The sequence below is a fragment of the Poromitra crassiceps genome (assembly GCF_964638095.1).
Source record: "Poromitra crassiceps genome assembly, chromosome: 17".
Taxonomy (NCBI): Eukaryota; Metazoa; Chordata; class Actinopteri; order Beryciformes; family Melamphaidae; genus Poromitra; species Poromitra crassiceps.
Genome location: NC_139635.1, coordinates 36,959,092 through 36,971,929, shown reverse-complemented (window position 1 = coordinate 36,971,929; position 12,838 = coordinate 36,959,092).

Below are 12,838 nucleotides of genomic sequence, written 5' to 3'. Positions count from 1 at the left end.
TAATTCCACAGCCTACAGTTAGGCTGTAGCTAATCTATAGCCTAGCCTCAACTATTCTGACCTCCCTCAACCAATGATGGAGAGCACCGATGGCCCCCACCCCCGTAAGATGTGAGAGCGAAGACCGGGGCGAGACACACCGGAACCCCCCTCCACCCCAGTGCACGCAAGAAAAACTGCAAGATAAATGACTTCACCGTGGAGGTTTACGATAAATGCCTGCACCACACGTGGATGTTTTCGATAAATGACGACCACACGTGTGCAAAGTGTGACATGAAAGTCACACATCTGCTGTGCAGTGGAAGGAGCAGCCAGCAGACAATCGACAGGCTTCCTTTATTTCAGATAGGAGACTATAACAACCCGCTTCATATGCCATTCTAAGCTATTTTTCAGAACATTCTTTAACAGACTCTTAAAAAGTGATGGGGACAAAATTGTCCATTTCAAAAAGTGCCCACAGTGTGAATAACACCTAGATGTTCCGGAGATGGTAGAATGGGTGGTAAAGATGAGTATCTATTATTTTCTGTTTTCTATCAAACTGAAACTGCAGCCAAACAGCAACATGATGACTTTAACACGTTAACTTGACCAGTGAAACATCAGTCAGTGACCAACATCTTCACTTCCTGCACCAGGATAGGCCCACCACCTGAGCAGCTAACACATGATTTTTTCCACCCCTTTTTCGCCAAGTCCCTCCCTTATTTAGGCATGGGGAGTGATGATTGGTTGGGTTTAGGCATGAAGAGTGTACGATTGGTTAAAGTTAGGGGAGATATCAGGGTAAGCCAATCAGAGCAAGAGTAGGGCAGGACTTGGTGGGAACTGGGTGGGTGGGGGAGGGGGGATGTGCAGCTCACACACCACATTTCCTCTGTGTGTGTGTGTGTGTGTGTGTGAGTGTGTGTGTGTGTGTGTGTGTAGGGGGGGGGGGGGGGGGGGGGGCAGGGTAGGAAATTATCTTTTTTTGAGAAGGATTTTTTTTTTGCCCCTTTGAAATGTTTCAGGGCCATTTTGGATCATTTCCCGGGCACTTTTATCAAATGTTATGATTTCCCCCCCTCCCTGCTTTTTATTTTTTGTTTTTGCTCCAACTGAAATGTTTTATGGTCACTCATGCAGATTCAGTCTGCCACTGGTTGCTTGGTTCCAAAATGTTTATGGATAAAATGAATGAGGAACTATCTTCTGGGGCAGGAGATGTCACGTGAGTGTTCAGCTCTATGGAGGTGGAGGGCTGGCACTGGAATATAGCCTTTGAGATTAGCCTTGTTATGTTGTAATGAGCCAAATCATTACATTTGATGACTTAATTCTACTGTAATCCACCACAACCCCATAAAGACAACAGCTGCAGATGCACCAAGATGAAGATCTTTCTTGTTCTTGCTTCTTATCAACATAGAGGAAGTTTTTAGCAGTTTTACTTCCACTGTATTCTTTCAATTTAACCTTTAACCTATATTTATCTAGGTAGCCCCACAGACATTTAATTAAGCTCATTATTTTTCCAAGAGAGACGAGGCCAATTTTCAAGACAGACGTGCTCAATTTTTAAAAGGATCAATTTTATGTTCACATAGTGGAAAGATTTGATTACAATATGTAAAAGAAATCAACACATGAATCAGAGACTTTAGTCTGTTAACTGAAGGACTAGATGTTGTTCCCAGTAAAAAGGAAATGAAAGTCACTCTGCCACTTTATTTGATTTAAGCTTTATTGAGCCATCCACTCTCTCAGTAACACTCTGCTCCACACACACAATACCACACATGAACTGTAGAGAGCAGCAGTCTGCTCTGTTGGTCACTGAACAAACACTGGAACATCTGGGGGTGAAATGCCTGGCTCAAGGGAACCTAAGCTGTGGTTTTGGAGGGACCACTGAAGATTCTCCAGTTTGCAACATTAACAGTTTCAACAACATAGCCTCAAACTGTGGATGACAGAAACAGATTTCTATCTGTTCCACTTTATACTGTAACACTGACACTCCAACTGACATGCAGCTGAAAACATTTGAATTGACACTGTTAACACAGAGCTACTGGATATGGTGGATTATGCTAAATAGTTTTGAGCTTTAACTGCAGTGGAGTGTCTGTGGATAGTAGCCTGAGTGGAAAAGCTATAGAAACTGGTTCATTTTGAGCCTGCTTTCATAAGATTCATAAAGAAATACTCCAAAATTAATATGATGTGCTACACCTGGAGCAGCAAGAAACATTATTTTAAAGGAACCCGTTTGGTTTTTTTTCCACTGTCACCGCCTATCTATGCTACATTTAAAGCTGCTTAACATCTAGAGACACATGTTACCAAATACAAGCTCAAAACAGCTAACAAGAGTAACACCTTGTTGTTAGCACTAAGCATCACAACAAACTACTACATTACATTCAATGCAAAAAAATCTCCATCATAACCATTAATCTGTTGAGTCTGAAAATAATATGAATATTAAATATATTATTAAAATAATATCTGCAGTGGGGTGAGATGATTTCAGTTACTTTATTATAACACAATTCATCTTGTTTCATGAGTTTCCAAAAAGTGGCAATAAACTGAAGTAGAGGAGATCCAATTATGTTAAACAAGCTGAATGTTATTATAACAATACATTATATTAAAACAAGATAATAATAATAATAATAATGATTGGATTTATATAGCGCGTTTCTAGACACCCAAAGCGCTTCACAGGAATCATTATTCATTCACACCATTCGTACCAGTGGTGGTAAGCTACGGGTGATGTAGCCACAGCTGCCCTGGGGAAGATGATCTCACTTCACGAGCACAAAATAAGATTTCAATCAAATAAGGTTTTTGGGCATCTGGGTAGTGCAGCAGTAGATTCCCTTCCTACCAACATGAGGGTCACAGGTTCGAGCCCCCGAGTTACCTCCAACTTGGTCGGGCGTCCATACAGGCACAATTGGCCGTGTCTGCGGGTGGGAAGCCGGATTAAGGGCATGTCCTGGTCGCTATACTAGCGCCTCCTCCTCTCAGTGCTCACTCAGCATCACTGTTGGGTCTGTTGAAGTTGACAGCAGCATACTAGACCTCCTCCTGTCTCTGGGGCTGAGCTGATTGGACGGCGAAGTAGAGAGGAACCTCCTCCTGTCTCTGGGGCTGAGCTGATTGGACGGCAGAGGAGAGAGGAACCTCCTCCTGTCTCTGGGGCTGAGCTGATGGGACGGTGGAGTAGAGAGGAACTTCCTGGTTCTTACAAAAGCGGGCACTGTTGTTGGTTTGCTCTGTGCAGCAGGGATGGGCATGGACGTCTTTAGGCCTGGGCATTGGGGGCTATAGCCCCGAATGTTTTATGAACTGTTTTTTTTTGCCCCCAGATCTATTCATCTGTCATTCATGCTTTAAAGCCCTCAAATATAACATGATATGATAGCCTATAGTTGATCAGGAATGCAACAATTTGCTTCCTCTCTGTGTGCAAGTAACCTATATAGAAGGAAGAGACATCACAGTGTTTAAATTTTGCATTGGGGCTAGACTTTGGGGACAGTTGTATTGAAGTGAATGGGACAGGCACGGACAGTCCCACTATAAACCATCATACAGTATCTGTGTTGTTTCACCTTTGATTGAAAAATGCTTCCACAGATTGCAAAATCCAAACACTGTGATGTGAGCAGTGTTGGGCTTGTTACCTTAAAAAAGTAATATATTACTCATTACTCGTTACTCTTTTTAAAAGTAATATTACTTTACTTATTACTCCATGCCAACAGTAATTTGTCTACTCGTTATTACTTTTCCGTTACACCCCACAAAATTGGTAATTGCATCCTTTCTCATCAAAATTCAGACGCGTATGTGTGAATACAGGTCTAATCACTTTGTCGGCGTACAGCTAAAGCTTCAAACTAGCTAGTATGAATCCATAAGTTACATGCTTGATGAAGAGCACAGCTGGCTCAAAGTGATGACAAGACGCAGTCTTTTAAACAGCTTCTGTTTTCAATAACGCAGTAAGTGCACTGCCAACACAAACAACAAGTTTGTACATTAGCCCTGCAACATTAACCTGACAATAATAACAATGTTACATCGATTTTTCAACCGATAAAAGCCAATAAATGAAATGTCATCCAGCAGTAGACAGATCTTGTCAGATTTAACGTTACATTTCTCTGTATTTTAATAGCTTCACGGTTTCAATCTGTGCTCACCTTTGGTGGTAGTCTAGTCCATGAGCTTCATATTGTACTGTCCTCGTAACGTAAACGTTATGTGTTTTAGGAGGTTTGAGGTGTTTTTCGCAGTGGAAAGTCTTAGTATCTGGACACAGGTTATATTTCACTTTGATGTTTGTGTCACCTTAGTTGTCCCATTACTTTCCCAAGTAATGGGAAAATATCCAGCCGCTGAAGGCGGACATTCCTCTATGGCTCTGCTTCCAACCGAACACGGTGACGTCACGCATTGTTGTCAACTAACCTTATATGCCAAGCTGATTGGAGATGCTTGGAGCTTGTTTGGTCACGTGAACGTCGAGTGCATGTCGTTTTGCGGCACGTCACAATCACGGAATGGAATGAACAAAAGTAAGGATGTAACGAGTTGTTTTATCTTGGGGTAACAGTAATATTATTACTGCAATTTTATTAGTAATTCATTACTGGGAAAAGTAATATTATTATAGTAACACGTTACTAGTAACTAGTAACGTGTTACTGCCCAACACATGGATGTGAGTGATGTCTTTTGCTTCTTTATAGGTTCCTTCTCAGTTTGTCAATCAAGGCTAATGCTGAAGTTGAACATGAATTTACTATGGGGACTGTCTGGAACTCTCTTAAGGACCCCTGGTGGTCCTCAGACCCCACTTTGAGAACAACTGATTTAGTTTTTCAGTATTCATCTTAAATTGCTTGAAATGTGTACAATTACCTGTTGGGAACCCCCCCCCCCCCCCCTCCCCAACGACCTCCCTAAAGAGAGCTGGGCTAAGCCCCCAATGTCTTCAGACCCTAGAAACGCCCCTGCATGGGGATGGGGCTCTGGCGTACAGCGGAGATGGTGTCATACACAGCACCAGGGTGGCTTAACTGGGTAGAGAACATAGAACACATTATTATTATTATTATTATTATTATTATTATTATTATTATTATTATTATTATTTTACATTACATTGCATTTTAGAATTTTGGCTGATCCTTTTATCCAGAACAACATATAATGATCACAACTAGGTTACTGATTTGGGCTTTTGAACGCTGATTCTCAATAGCAATATTTTTTTCAGTGCTTGTAAGTCAATGTAGTTGGTCTCCATCATGTCAGTGGTGGACGACATGCTGACATTTCATATTTAACAAAAGGCTGATATTGTAAACTCATACACCAGTCTAACCTAATTATAAGATGCTTTAATTCCTACATTGCCATCATGACAAGCAACTACCAATACAAAGGTCAAAGCTGCAGTGCCCATACAAATAAAGGAAAATATATTTCTGTTCACTAGAAAGATATTTATGACAGACCGATTTAAGAAATAAGAGCAAGGGAGAAAAGGTGTAACATTTCCTAAGCAAGACAGAAACATGCACAATGTTTATATTTTTGCAATGGACTTGTTTACTGTACTTCACCTGCTCATAGATGTCTGTTGTCCCAGGTGCAGGAGGTTGAGTGGAGGTCCTCTTTCTTCTGGTTAGTGCAATGAATGAATGAATGAGTAAATGAATGAATGAATTTTAGACAAGAGATTGATGTCATTGTTCTGAAACAGAGCACAGCTCACCTCATCCACAGGAAGACCGAGAGGAGTATGGCAGCCAGGAGAACAGCAGCAGTTCCTGCAGCTGTTGCTATTGTCCATGTCCATGTGTCTGTGTCTGTGATCGAATTAAATGTGAATTAGGTGGAACAGTTTTTTAAGTTCATTTATTGATGTTAAGGAGTAAAGTTTGCCATCACCACAACAGATTTCTGTCACTTGGACTCTAGAAAGACTGTAGATGCCTGATTGATCTACAAATCACTTCCAGTACCAAATACAAAATCTAATCTATCCCATTTACTGTAATTCTCAGATTAATCCAGTGGTGGAGCATCTACCTGCATGCATTCATCTTCAGCAAAGGTATAATAGATTTAAGCCCTTGATTTACAGTCTTCTTAAAATGGATGTATAGCATTGTTGTAGAAAATTGATTGCTGCAAGCCAATGTCACTGACCTGCTACGCACTGTTTCACCAGAGGACTCACTTTTTGAAGGGTCTGGATTGATATTAGCTTTATACAGATGTTAATAAAATATCCACCAGTCAGAAAGAAATATGTTGTTATTGTGTAAGTGATGTAATATGTTTGTGATTCTTAATGTGATACCGTAATAAGGAACAATTATGAAGTTCAAATGCAAAATAACCTATACCTGTAACACCTAAACACTCCTCATCAAATATCTTAAAGCCGTACTCACCTGTGACAGTGAGAGTCTCTTCAGGGGAGTTGATGTGTTGGAGGGTTGCGACAGCACAGGAGTAGCTTCCTGCATGCTGCCTGCTGACTGGCTCTAGCACCAGGTGTTTGTGCTGGCTCTCTGGTGAGGTCAGAGGTTGTCTGTTGTAGTACCAGATATAGGTGGTGTTGTCAGCCAGAGGACAGCTGGTGCTACAGGTCAGTGTTACTCTCTGGCCCTCTGTCACCACAGCAGGTGGAGTCACCTGCACTGTCAGGGCTGAGAGATGGTTATAGACTGATCACTCAGTGTTAAAGAGATATTTCAATCGGGACAAAATTATGGAAGGATGTTCTTATTTCATTATTGAAATCACAGATGGAAAATGTTAAATGATAAATGACACAACAAAAACTAAAGCTTACCTGTCACAATTAAAGTGACTCCAGGAGCACCAGATTTTTGCTTTTCCAGGTCATCAATTAGGAATTTGAACGTGTATTCTGCTGAGTCACTTCTTGTCAGGTTTGTGATTCTCAGGACGTGTTGGTTCACCGTGTTGTCATGATACACATGACGTGCATCTTCAATCAGACTTTCACTAAGCACCATGCCAGGTTTCCTTATAGTATAACCTAATTTAGGCTTGGACTGCTGGTCACTGGGATATGAGTAATCACTAGAAATGTCCACTGAAGAGCCTTCCAGGGCACAGATTCTCCTGCTGACGTAATTCACACTCCAGCAGTTCTTACCCTTGATACCTGAAATATAGATGAAAGACTAAAAGTGAAATCTCACTTTGAATGATTGAATATCACTTTTAAATATAATACTCATCATTTGATCATCTATGGTGAAGAGAGAGAGGAAGGATTGAGGAGATGATATGTGACAAAGGGCTGGACTTGAACCCATGCAGGATGTCACAGTTAATATAGTATGTGCCTTAACCACAGAGCCACAAGGACACCCCAAATATTTGTTTTACCCCCCCCCCCCCCATTTTCTTCAAATTCTGCCATTAAATTGTCAATTCCTGATGTGCTCACAGTACCCAGACCCCCCTGTGTGAGGAGTTTTTCCTGGAGAGTGTAACACATGACATGCAGATGCACACGCTCTCCACCCTAACCTCCTAATATCTTTATAAGACAAAACAATAAAGGGGCACTTCACCAAAAAAAAAATTTTTTTGCACATGATCTCGCACATATCCAAAATCTCTAAACAGTTTGCAGACATTGATTTAGTTTGACATTTATTGATAGTTGACTTGAGTTAAGTTGTCGACCAGTGATGTCATCGGAACAGAATCATTGGGTTGAAGTCTTCCAAGACTTTTATTCTGAAAGTCTTGGCCGGAAACCATATGTTTTCTCGTGGCTACCTTGACAGTGGCCCAGGCCTCTGGTAATCCAAAATACGGTAGACCAGAGAGGGTAATAGCACACTCACTCAGTGCGCTTTTAGCCTCTCTGGTCTATTGCTCCACCTGCGAGGAGCGAGCAGTTACCGGCAGGACGTGGTGCGGGGGGCGATCACGCTATTCCCCCCAGTTCCCCTCACTCTGGAACAGGCGCCCCGACCGACCAGAGGCGGCACTAGTCCAGCAACCAGGACTCATTCCCCACCGGCTTCACACCCGCAGACACGGGTCATATCTGTAGGAACGTCTGTCCAACCTGGAAGTACCGCGACCAGGCATTGACTCTGCAGTGGTAGCAGAGTGCTTTTACCTCTACACTACCCAGAAACCCCTCAGATCATGTTTCTTACTGTCTTTTAAACATTGCAGACTAATCAAACAAAGATTTCATAGCAGAAGTTCTGCAGTACTGTGAGTTGTTTCATACTCACAAACTGCAGGAGAGCGTAAATCCTTATGGGTTATCACACCACAGATGTATCCGTCAACAGAGGAGCTGGAAGCAGAGATGTGGTCTTTGGAGCTTTTAATTTGTCCATTCTTGAACCAGGTGGGTTTGCGGTCAGTCAGAGTGCAGTTGGTGTTACAGGTCAGTTTGACATTGTTTTTATCTCTGGTTACAGTATCAGTCACTTCAACACGTAGTTCTATTGGGAGATGAGGAATACATTTTACAGTTACATGGCAATTTTCTTGATTATATGTTTAATGTGAAATAGCAAAGCAGGCTTATTAAGAAAAAAGTTTGCCCATAGAGGCTGATAAACATTCTAGATTATTTAATGCACTAAAATACTTGTGTGAGTTACTGAGTGAACAGGATGGATAACAGCTAGTCTGTAACCTGTGGGATAAGTGATGGAGCAGGGCTGCTCAGAAAGACACATCCTCCCTTCAGCATAGGTCACACTAAAGCAGGCTGATGTGACAGAATCTAGGAAAAGACACAACATGCAGTCTTATATTAATAAACTTCATTACAGTACTGGAGTGGAAACCTATAGGGGGAATACATTACATTACACAGCATTATAATAATGAGCATAATTAGTTAAACATTTATTTTATCACAATATTTATTAGTCATAGTTTTGGTTTTTCATCATAGCTATATACAGCCCTTTTATTATTTTTAAGAAAATATGTCTTTCTTGTTTCTTTATCATAATTCTCTAATGTCAAATAAGTTATGAGCTAATGTCCCCACTGACCCACTGAGACTTCAGGGGTCCTGAGCTGCTCGTAGCCTTTGACAGCACAGGAGTATCTGACTGCTTCCTCACTGCTGACCAGGTGTTGGTACCAGGGAGACCAGTCCTGATAGAGAAACACTCCATTCTTGTACCACATGTAGGCTGTAGGGGTTTCAGTCAGATCACTGAGTGCACAGCGGGTGCTACATATCAGTGTTACTCTCTGTCCCTCTGTCGCTGTGACAGGAATCACATTCACTTGGAGGTCTGGAATGACAAATAACTGTTAAATGTACTGATATTATTCTCAAAGTAATAAATCACTGACAAAGAACCACTGTACCTGCAACATGGAGATGAATTCCACTGGACAAATTATATTCTGAGTTGAGGAAGTCAGTAGCATCTCCGCAGTAGTATGTATTGGCATCAGTCTCTCTTAAATCATTGATTGTTAGAGTGGAGTTACTCTCTTTAGACTTATCATACATAACACGATCATCTACAGAGATCTCATTCTTCTGGCCTTTCCAGTCTACAGTATACCATATCTTGCTTGAAGTGGGATGTGTAACTGAGCAGGGCAGATCCACTGATGAGCCCTTGAAGGCACAGATGTGGCTGCTTGCTTGTCCCATAAATCCTGAAACAGAAGCTTACATTAACAAAATATCTGGACAGATTTCTTCATCTAAAATCATGGCTTTATAGGCTATTTGAATGATGATAGCATGCTGTGAATTTAAGTGCACTTGAAAAGTTCATTTTAGCACTAGAAAGACCACAGCAGTCATTTGGACCTTTTTGAAATGTATATGTGCAATAACTTTGTTGAATTTAAAAATACAACGTTGCTGGTAGCTGACTTTTCCTAAAGGTGTCTGTATTGTCATTTAAAATCGTTTTTATATGAATTACACAAAAGGCAAAGAATTTTTTTTTTTTTACCTAGAAAGACCATAGGTGGTCATTTTGACCTCACTGAATTTCTCAGGGGTTGTAGACCTATTTTTAGTGTAGACCTATATCTTCACATTTCGGTTTTGTCTTTTTAAAATATATGTTAACACAATAAATGCATTCATCTCTCAATTGGGTATTTATCGTGACTGCGTTTCCATGGACTTGAGTATCCCGGTTATGAGGCTTATCCTGCACTGACATTTGCGCGTGAGCCCCTATCGCTGACTGCGTTTGGTAACACTTTACAATAACGTACACAAATACTATAGTAGTTACTAGTAAACTAACCATTAACTAATAGCCAGTTAATGAGTAGCTAATGAAAAATGTGGCATTAGTCAATCACTAGTTAATCATAGTTAATGAGTAGGTAGTCATTAGTTAATGATTAGTATCTAATTTCCTGAGTAGAGTAGTTAATCATTACCTAATGATTACTAAATGTCAGCTCGTGAATAGAGTAGTTAATCATTACTTAATGATTCCAAAATGTCAGTGCGTGAATGTATTAGTTAATCATTAGTTAAGGTCACATTGTGAGTATAGTAGTTAATCATTAGTTCATGATTAGTTGTTAGTTCCTTAGTAGAGTAATTACTCATTAGTTAATGGTTAATCAATGGTCAGTTTGGGAGTATATAGTTAATTGTTAGTTATTCATTACTTAATTACTTAATTATTACCTGTCCATTAGTTACTCTTTTTGTGTACCCTATTGTAAAGTGGTGCATCATACTCAGTAGTTTATGAATACTGAATCATTACTTAATTATTATCTGTCTAATAGTTAGTCTTTTTGTGTACCCTATTGTAAAGTGGTGCATCATACTCAGTAGTTTATGAATACTGAATCATTACTTAATTATTACCTGTCCATTAGTTACTCTTTTTGTGTACCCTATTGTAAAGTGGTGCATCATACTCTGTAGTGTATGAGTACTGAATCGTTACCTGTCCATTTGTTACTCTTTTTGCACCCTAATATAAAGTGAAAGATATCCTTATCAAATAAACACTCCCTCCAGGTGAGATTCGAACCCTGAACCCCATCATTGTTAAATTGTAAGTCTGGTTCTCTACCATCTGAGCTAACCAGCCTGTTGCTTGTTAGAGCAATATCGAATGTAGAGCCGGAGACCAAGTATTATAGTTTAAAGGTATATTCCACCCAAATACTACTTTCTGTCCAAGTACTTACAAGTACTTAGACATAAGTAGTATTTGGCTGAAACATACCTAAGTACTTGGACATGAAGTAGTATTTGGATGGAATATACCTTTAAAACTATAAGTATTTGGAGAGAAGGTAGTATTTGGGTGGAATATATCTTAAAAACTATAAGTACTTGAACAGAAAGTAGTATGTGGATAGGACATAATACTTAGTCTCTGACTCTACAGACCTATAGTATGGCTCTACCAAATAACAGGCTGGTTAGCTCAGATGATAGAGAACCAGACTTACAATTTAACAATGTTGGGGTTCAGGGTTCGAATCTCACCTGGAGGGAGTGTTTATTTGATAAGGATATCTTTCACTTTATATTAGGGTGCGAAAAGAGTAACAAATGGACAGGTAATGATTCAGTACTCGTAAACTACAGAGTATGATGCACCACTGTACAATAGGGTACACGAAAAGAGTAACTAATGGACAGGTAATGATTCAGTATTCATAAACTACTGAGTATGATACACCACTTTACAATAGGGTACACAAAAAGACTAACTAATAGACAGATAATAATTAAGTAATGATTCAGTATTCATAAACTACTGAGTATGCTGCACCACTTTACAATAGGGTACACAAAAAGAGTAACTAATGGACAGGTAGTAATTAAGTAATGAATAACTAACAATTAACTATATACTCCCAAACTGACCATTGACTAACCATTAACTAATGAGTAATTACTCTACTAAGGAACTAACAACTAATCATGAACTAATGATTAACTACTATACTCACAATGTGACCTTAACTAATGATTAACTAATGATTAACTAATACATTCACGCACTGACATTTTGGAATCATTAAGTAATGATTAACTACTCTATTCACGAGCTGACATTTAGTAATCATTAGGTAATGATTAACTAGCCTACTCTACTCAGGAAATTAGATACTAATCATTAACTAATGACTACCTACTCATTAACTATGATTAACTAGTGATTGACTAATGCCAAATTTTTCATTAGCTACTCATTAACTGGCAATTAGTTAATGGTTAGTTTACTAGTAACTACTATAGTATTTGTGTACGTTATTGTAAAGTGTTACCCAGTAACATTAGAAAGTATGGAAGTGCCGCACGATTACTTCCTCATCAGACCGCCGTCAGGGCATTTTCCTCTCTACCCTCGCTGCTGTAGGTCCCGCACAGAATCGTTTTACCTGGAAATACTCACAGTGATTAAGGGGCTCACGCGCAAATGTCAGTGCAATTCGACTTAAAAGTCTCACTTCTGGAGCGATGAGGAAATGGAGTTTTGCCGAGTTTTGTCTTTCGGTGATGAAATAATTAAATGCTTGGCAGCTTAGATAGGAGAAAGCATCGAAATGCTGACCTATTCAAGTCTGTAGTATACAGACTACAGGACGAAGCTGTTGTGACTCAAATGAAAAGCCGCGCGCTGCGCGCAAACGGGGACACTCCACCATGAAGACGGAATCCAAGGGAATCCCACGTTTTGGCCCAAAAAAGGTGAATGACGTCACGTCACACGCACCCAATAAGCAAATAATAATAATAATAATGACCCCGGTTTGTATTGTAACGATCACAGGCGCC